At 41.3% G+C, this 8,462-nt stretch overlaps 1 long non-coding RNA gene across 1 annotated transcript; it reads left to right on the plus strand.

The window, feature by feature from the left end:
• Window positions 1-4,968: 4,968 nt before the first annotated feature.
• On the plus strand, window positions 4,969-5,928 carry LOC115672349 (uncharacterized). The gene is made up of 3 exons (XR_004004716.2): window positions 4,969-5,143; window positions 5,512-5,588; window positions 5,850-5,928. It is a non-coding gene; the product is annotated as an uncharacterized LOC115672349 (long non-coding RNA).
• Window positions 5,929-8,462: the final 2,534 nt, after the last annotated feature.

An 8,462-nucleotide genomic window follows, 5' to 3' on the forward strand; every position in this document is an offset into this window, starting at 1 on the left:
GGAATAAGTGCTCGATTGTCTCAACCTGTTGGTTACATAGACTGCAAATAGGTTCTTGAACAATACTCCTTTTAAACAAATTATCCTTGGTAGGCAAAGCATTTTGGCATATTCCCCACAAGAAAAATCTAATTTTTGGAATAGTTTTTGCCTACCAAATCCTTGTCCATAGTTTTCGAGGGGTCTGATGTGAGGTGGACATTGAAGTTGTGATCTGTTTCTTGGTTTCTCCCCTTAGTTTGTTGTACCCACTATTAACTGTATAGGACCCTGATCTAGTGTTGTTCCAAACCAACTTATCCTCCGTTAGTTGAGACCTCAGCGGAATTGAGAGGATTTCATTGGAGGTTTGTTCATCAAATAAAGCATGCAGGGTCTGTGTATTCCACGTTGAATCTTGCTTTTGTATCAAATTAGCTACCTTCTTTGGCTTTCTTCTGTTTGATAGTCCCCCTATCATTCCTCTGGGTAGCCATTTCTTCTCTCTAATTCTTATCTTCTCCCCATTTCCAACTGACCACATAATGGAGGGAAGAATATCATCTCTGCCCATTATGAGGCTTTGCACCCCCAAGGTGGCCGTGTCCCCTTACCAGCATGTCTAAAATCACAATAAGGGAAGTAGAGTCCTTTAAGTACCTGACTCCATAAAGATGTTGGGTTCTGAATCAATCTCCAGGCTTGTTTCCCTAACATAGTCTTATCAAAAGTGACGAGGTCTCTAAAGCTCAATCCTCCATTATCCTTTCTAAGTTTTAGCACATCCCATTTTCTCCAATGCAATCCTGATTTGCTTGCCCCATTTCTCCACCAAAAAACAGCAATTTTCTACTCAATAGCACGACAAATGGAGATAGGAACTTTAAAGATGGACATAGGGTACTTTGGGAGAGCTTGAACCATTGCTTTAATGAGGATTTTTTTCCCTGCTTTGGATATCAACTTTTCTTTCCAGCCTTCTAGCTTCATATTGACTCTCGCCATAATCCACGCAAACATTTGCTTCTTTGACTCACCCCAGTCAGAAAGAATTCCTAAATACTTGCCAGTTTTCTCTATAATCGGCACTCGCATCTCCGCAGCCATATTTTGCCTCAATCTCTATGGGCAATCTTTACTAACAAACAATCCAGATTTATTCAAATTAGTAGCTTAACCCGAGGCATAGCAGTGTTGATTCAAGATTGCAGTTACACTTTGGCACTCATTAATCGTTCCATCCAAGAAAAAGATTGAGTCATCCGCAAAGAGTAAGTGGATCAAAGTTGGACATGATCTATTTAACTTAATTCCTTTGATAATCCCGTTCTCTAGTGCATTTTTCATCATAAAGGATAATGCATTCACAACAATGATAAATAAATATGGAGAAAGTGGGTCACCTTGGCGGAGACTTCTTGAGGGATGAAAATAGGGCAGTGGCTCTCCGTTCAACTTTACACTAAATGACACAGTTGTGATGCATTGCATAACCCATCTAACCCATTGAGCATTGAATCCCAATCTTAGCAAGCAAGCTTCCACAAAATCCCATTCGACTCTGTCATATGCCTTTTTCATGTCAAGTTTAAGGATAGCCTAAACTTCTTCTTTCTCTTTCTAATTCTGAGCTGATGTAGCACTTCCTGGACAATTAAAATATTATCCCGGATCTGTCTTCCACTTACAAATGCACTCTGCTCCTTCGAGATTAAGTCTGGCATCGATGGTTTCAATCTATTCATCAAGACTTTTGAGATGATCTTATAAGCAAAATTACATAAGCTAAATGGGGCGGTATTGTTCCGCTTCTCCGGATTAAGGATCTTTGGGATAAGCGATATATGCATTTTATTTAGCTCTAGGTTGAGAATCCTAGAGTTTAGAAAGCTTTGTACTTCTTTGAACACCCCTTGCTTTAGATCTTCCCAGTGATGATGGTAGAACTTCCTATGTAGTCCATCAGGCCCTGGTACTTTAGTGGCACCCAGTTGATGAGCAGCTTCTGTAACTTCCTTCATTGTCAGTTCTGTAGTTAAGACTTGGTTTATCTCCTCTCCCACTAAGTTAGGAACAAACTCCATTATAGGTTCAAAATGTCGAGGGCCCTCAGAATTGTACAAAGTTATGAAGAAATCTATTGTCAGCTGCTTTAATTGACCTAAGTCTCGGATCCAAACCCCTTATGAGTTTCGCAACATTGAGATCTTGTTATGTTGCCTTATCTGTATTGTAGTGACATGAAAATATTTTGTATTTTTATCCCCCCACTTTAGCCAGTTAATTCTCGATCGCAAACCCCAGTACATCTCCTATTGTATCCATATCTTCTCTATTTCCTTTTTTAGGTTCCGCACTCTCTCTTCATCAATGAGGACTGTTTTGCTATTAGTAAGTTCCTGAATTTCTTACTTCATGGTCTCGATTCCCTTTTTTGCATTTGAGAATTTCCTCTTACTCCACTCTTGCAGAGCTTTTGAAACTATTTACAGACATCTGTATAATTCCTCATTTTCTAGTTCAGAGGATTGCCAACCATTTCTAACAATTTGCTCGCATTTAGCATATTCTAGCCAAAACATCTCAAATTTGAGTTCTCTTTTCCTTCTCACTGGTTTAGGAAATAAAGACAGCAATAAAGGACTGTGGTCTGAATCAACTGCTGAGAGTGCAAATGCTTCAGCGTTGGGGAAGCTAACCCTCCAATCTATGGTACATAACACTCTATCAAGTTTCTCCTTAACGAAAGCCTCTCCTTCCCTGTGATTAAGACCATGTGAAAGCACAATCTTTACTCTCCATATCCATTAACGAGCAAGCATGGAGGAAGTCTCGACAAGCATTGAGTCTATAATTTTCAGCCATGCGCATCCCAACCTTCTCCCAATTAAAGAATCTCATTGAAATCTCCGATGCAAGTCCAAGGGAGGTGGTTCATGAGACTAATGCCATGTAATTTGTCCCATAAGAAAACTCTCTCATTAAACTGCGAAGGTGCATGAACGAAGGTAAGTCGCATCTTCTATTTACTCTCCTCGATCACACACTTCACATCTACAAAAAATTCTGAGTGTGACTCCACTTTTAAAGGAACTTGCTCATTCCAAAAAATAGCCATACCTCTTGCAATACCCACTGGATTTACTATGAAGCAACTCTGAAACTGTAACTTTCTCTTTATTTTATGAAGCATTTGTTCCCGGTTTTTAGTTTACATCAGAAACACCAAACTAAGCCTTTCTTGAGCCACATGGGCTCTAAGTTCTCGAACTGTCATTGGTGTGCCCAACCCCTGACAGTTTCAACATATAAGATTCACTTGTAACCTTATGGCTTATTAGGGCTAGCCACCAAAGCCCATTCACTTGCTTCTGCTACTACATGAATTGGAGTTTCCATCAAATTTGTCTCATCCACGACATGTTGATTTGCCATCTTGGAATCATAAGGGCTGTAACGTCGCTGTTTTTTTTATTGGCTTAAAGCTTTGATCCCTTACTTTTCTTATTCTGGCTCCTCTCTATAGACTGATCCATAGCAAAGATTAAGGACTTTTGTACCTGCATGGGAACTGGAAGCAGAAGTGGTGCCAATGCAGATACATGGTCTTGCTGGTTTAGAGAGCTATCTTCCCCTACATATACACCTTTTCCCTTGCTCTGTTTTTGGGTATTTTCCTGAATCTCCAACCTGCTAGTACCTTTGTTAGAAGGCATTAGTAGAGTAGAGCAGACTGAAGTTTCGGGAATAAAATCTTCTTTCATTCTCTCTTCCTCCAACTCCCTATTAAATATCTTCCAATGTGGACTCCACTCTTTCTCTTCAGCCTTAGCCAACTCCCAAAGCGACATTCATCCATCTTTCCCTCATCAAAGGCTACTTCTTCACAAAATTTGGCATAGTGTCCTATCCTTCCACAAGCATAACAAAAGTGGGGAAGCCTCTCATACCTGAAATCTAACTAAAATTTCCTATCTCCATTATCAGTAAGAATTCCAGACTTTGGAGGCTTAGATAAGTTCAAAGTTACTCTCACTTTCCCTGTATTCTGGGAACCAGGACCTTTAGAGATTACTCTAACCTCCGAGACTTGGCCGCTAAATTTAGCTGCTTCATTCACTACTTCTTCAGATAGCCATTCATACGGGAACCCATGGATTTGTACCCAAAACGAGCAAAAGTTAAACTCATATTCATGTGTTAGCATATTTGGTTCCCAGGGTTTGAGAATTAGAAGATGATTCGCAAAGGACCATGGACCATTTTCAAGCACTCTTCTCTTCTCTATTTCGGATTTGAACATTATAGCAAACATACCAGCATCCAAATCTTGAAAAGTGACAGAATCAGACCTCCATGCCCTTTGCATTGTATTTTGAAAGGCTTCAAAGTTGATGTTCGAATTATTGAAGATTTTTTCAAATATGGTCAGATTACATTCTATCAATTTTTCTAGGGAAACTACCCCTTTCATAATAGCAATATCCGAATCTGACCATAATGTACCTAGGCTCTTACAAAGGACAATCATATGAGTTTCTTCATTATTGATTTTCTCCATTGCTGCTTTGTAGGGGAGTCACACCATGGACAAAGTTACCACTAGGAGAGAAGCAGCATCAACATCGAACACCAAGAACTGAAGAAAAGCTCCATTGATGAGAACGAAGAATGCTGAAGCAAAATGGACAAAAAGAGGCGATTAGGGTTTAGTGGGAAAGTGGGTTTTGGGGTAGAAGCCAAACAGGGTTTGTACTAGGGGTGTCAAAAATACCCGTTCAAACATGAACCGACCCGAACTGACCCGATCCAAACAGGAAATTTTCATATTGGGTCGGGTTGGCCTTACCTTGTTTGGATAACAGTAAAAACAAGGCTTAAACTTGTTTTGGATCTACCCGAACCCGCCCGAAACAAGCCCACCCGAAACAAACAAGAGCCATTTGTCCTTCTTGTTCCAAGCGCGCCGGAAAGGCAACCACCGTTCATTCGTGCCCGTCCAAGTCCAACGAACTCAGTCCTCCTCCTTCCTCGCTCGCCTTTGCACTCCGACCTTCGATTCCGGTGCGCAGTTCTCGAGCTCCCGCGCACCTGTCGATCCGAGCCGTCCGGTGAAATCGCCTCGCCGGCGCCATTGCCATGGGCTGCTCCTCTTCGCTTCCGGGTAAATCCCTCCATCCGCCGTTCGTGTTGTCCGCGACTTTTTTTCGTCGCCGGCGAGCTGAATTTGAGGTCGAGCTGATCTCCGGTCGCTGCGCATTCCTCCGGTTGTGCCGCATGCCGTTGGTTGTCTCCGGGAGGTTGTCCCATGTTTTTTGGAGCCGCGTCTGTCCTGCTTTGTATTTTGGAAGTAGTCGAGTGTGTAGATCATGGCTAAGGGCTTGGCAAATTTCGATGGGCGAAATTGTTTGCCCGATGGCTGCGAGATTGTGAAGTTGCCAGGGACTTTGAGTATAATTCGCGATTTGATGAATGCCTCTGGTTAGTGAATCGGCTCTGTGATTGATTGGCTCGACATTCGGGTTATTGCAGATAGGGCTTCTGGAAGATTGAGCGAGCTCAATGCAGAGAACGGTTCAGTGAATGATGCAAAGAACCTGCGTGTTAAGGTACGCTTGCTACATGCGATCATTTCTTTCTTTTTGTTCGGTCATTATGCTTGTATGAAATCTTATATCTAGGTGGCACTTGCCGTGATCAAGGTGGCGACATTGATTGCTTAGAAATCTTCTGCTTAGTAGGATGATGGTGTCTTGATATGCAACATACTCATAGTCATTGCTGCTTCATATAGCTTTGGCATCTGAACATCTTGTCTAGTGTTCATTTTATTGGCATCGTATTTTAGCATTTTCTATCCGATCTGGTAGGAGCCAGGGACTTTGAGCTTTGCAAGATTCTACAACAGTTAAGTTTGAAATATGGGACACTGCTAGTCAAGAGAGGTATTAAATTGTGCTATATTTGTTTTCTTTAATATTTTCATATTTTAAAAAGTGGGGTGACGGAAACTTCCTTCAACCCTTTATCTATCACAAACACGAAGAAGGATTTACTTGGTTTTCCTTATACGGGTATCTTGCCCGGCCCCACTTTACTATCGGGGTGCTGCGGTTGCGGTAGTGGTTTATGATATAACAAGCCCGGAATCGTTTCAAAAAGCTCAGTACTGGGTAAAGGTAGGCGCTCGGGGATTGCAGCGGTTATATTTTAATGCATACTTTTCTGTATACCTCTTTCTTTATGGTGAATTTTGGTGGAAGTTGTTGGAGATTGATCCACAAAAACCTTACAGGCATGACTAAACACTGACTGGGTTTTAAAGTGAATAGCAAGTACCACCTTTATTTTTTTTTGACAGAATGATGTATGGTATGAAAAGAAAGTAGGATTTCATATTCTCTGTGGTGAAAGCTGGTGTTAAAATGGGTTGTTAACCTGTGTAAATAGGAATTTCTAGTGCCGTCATCATCTACTTCTGTACTTCTTTGTTTGAACAGGCGAACAAGACAACCCAAGTTCTATTTTGGGGTGTCCTTCTTAAGAGAAGATGTAGGTGGTCAAGCAAAAATCTAAAACACGAACCCGACCCGAACACGACCCGACCCGACCCGATCCGATCGCGCAACTATATCATGTTCGGGTCTTGTTTCGGGTCGGGCCAAGCAAACATATGCATTGTTTCGGGTCGGGTCGGGTATCATGAAAACCTGACCCGACCCGACCCGTTGACACCCCTAGTTTGTACTACTATCAGTAGGGAGAAAACGAAACTGTTCCATTTTGCTGAGAGAGAGTCGACGTTTCTGGGATTTGAAGAGAATTGGGATTGATGGGAGCTACCACTATGGGGGTAGAGAGAAAGCTCTACATTGAGAGAGAGCAAAGGCTACTGCATGCTCGAGGTAAGGGGGGAGATTATCCTCTTTACCAGATGGCATTCGCCGCATCGACACATTAAGAGAGCTGCGGATAATTAATTGCGAGGGAATTGAGCAGGAAAACCGCTGTTGAAGGAGAAAATAGTTGTCGAGAGAATTATCATTGCATAGATTACTTGCTTTTACTTATAGGTATGTGTCGACTTTTAGTCTTCCTGTGGAACCTTTAACCTAAGTTCTTGGTTTATTTTCTTTCATTTGTAGTGACGTTATAGCTATGAACTACTGCGGTTCTTTTTTCCCTCTTTTTGGAGTATGCTGGATGCTTTATATTCCTTCCTAATGCCTAGCAAATTCTGAGATGCTTGCAGGAGAAGTTCAAAAAGACGGAGCTACATAACTACTTGGTTTGCATCCATGCATATTTCGGCCTAAGCATTCGAGCAAGCTCGGGAATGAGTTTTGTCTATTCACTAACTACGATCCAGGGATGCGATTGGGAGGATGGGAGTAAGAGAAATAGATAACGCTTCTTTTGTCGTGAATTTTGTTTGTTAGTGTTGTTTTCCATGTCAAAAGGGATGTCATGGACTTACCAGTTTGCCTGGAGGCATGACCCTAAAATCAAGTGCGACATAGTATTTGCATTTTCTCTGCAAACTTAACCCTAGGTTGATGAATGGTACGACTTTTACCTTAATGGTTGCATTTGGTTCAGTCTGTGTTTCCGATTTTCTTATTCTAAACCTCTTCTTTACATCGAGTGTGATCCGGACGATACACGAATGAGATCATCCTCCACATGTTGAAAGTTAGATAAAGATCCAATTGACAGCTTGTCGATGATTATGCCTCCAGACGTTGCTGTGGAGATGGTTGCAGTCTAGTTGTTTCGCCGAAAATGCTCCCGTGACGAAATATAATTCACCAAAAGTCGTTCTTCGATTCTTAATAAGAAGAGATTGGGTTCTGTGCTAACTCCAAACAAGAGATATCCTGGCGTGAACAAAAAGCTTGTTTATTTCAATCAGCAACACAAATTTATATCGTGATGAGATTTGGCTAATAAGAGCTTCAAACTTTATAATCGATTCAGACAAATTCATCTAACCACTGACTAGCGACATCCGAACTCCATCGATACGACATTACAAAACTATTATGCTTAAAATGTAGGCGACTACAACTAGGAAAATTAAAAGTGCAGTACTAGAAAATAAAGATAATTAAAATATAACATTTTGATGTGTGTTTGTAGAGTGGTGTTTTTTGGCTGTCGGGTGGTATTTATACTGTAAGTCTGATAACCGCCTTCTGATACCCTATTCAATAACTACTATTGATTTCATCTTTGCCGTTCATTTTATGACACCTGTCATTCTCTATGCAATAACCGTCATCGATCTCTTTCCATCTTGACACCTGTCCTTCCTTATGCGATAACCATTATCGATCTCTTTTCGTCTTGACATCTGTCCTTTCTTCTTTTCTCGTCGACAGCTTCGATGACCTAGACTCCCTATAGAAATTTTCATCGACGACCTTGGGTATGGAAGCTTAGGTGGCGCTTGCCTCTTCAATAATTCCAGTCTTTTCAATTTC

The sequence above is a fragment of the Syzygium oleosum genome, unplaced genomic scaffold, assembly GCF_021117445.2.
Source record: "Syzygium oleosum isolate NSW1041296 unplaced genomic scaffold, Sole_v2.1 Sole_v2.12, whole genome shotgun sequence".
NCBI classification, from domain to species: Eukaryota; Viridiplantae; Streptophyta; class Magnoliopsida; order Myrtales; family Myrtaceae; genus Syzygium; species Syzygium oleosum.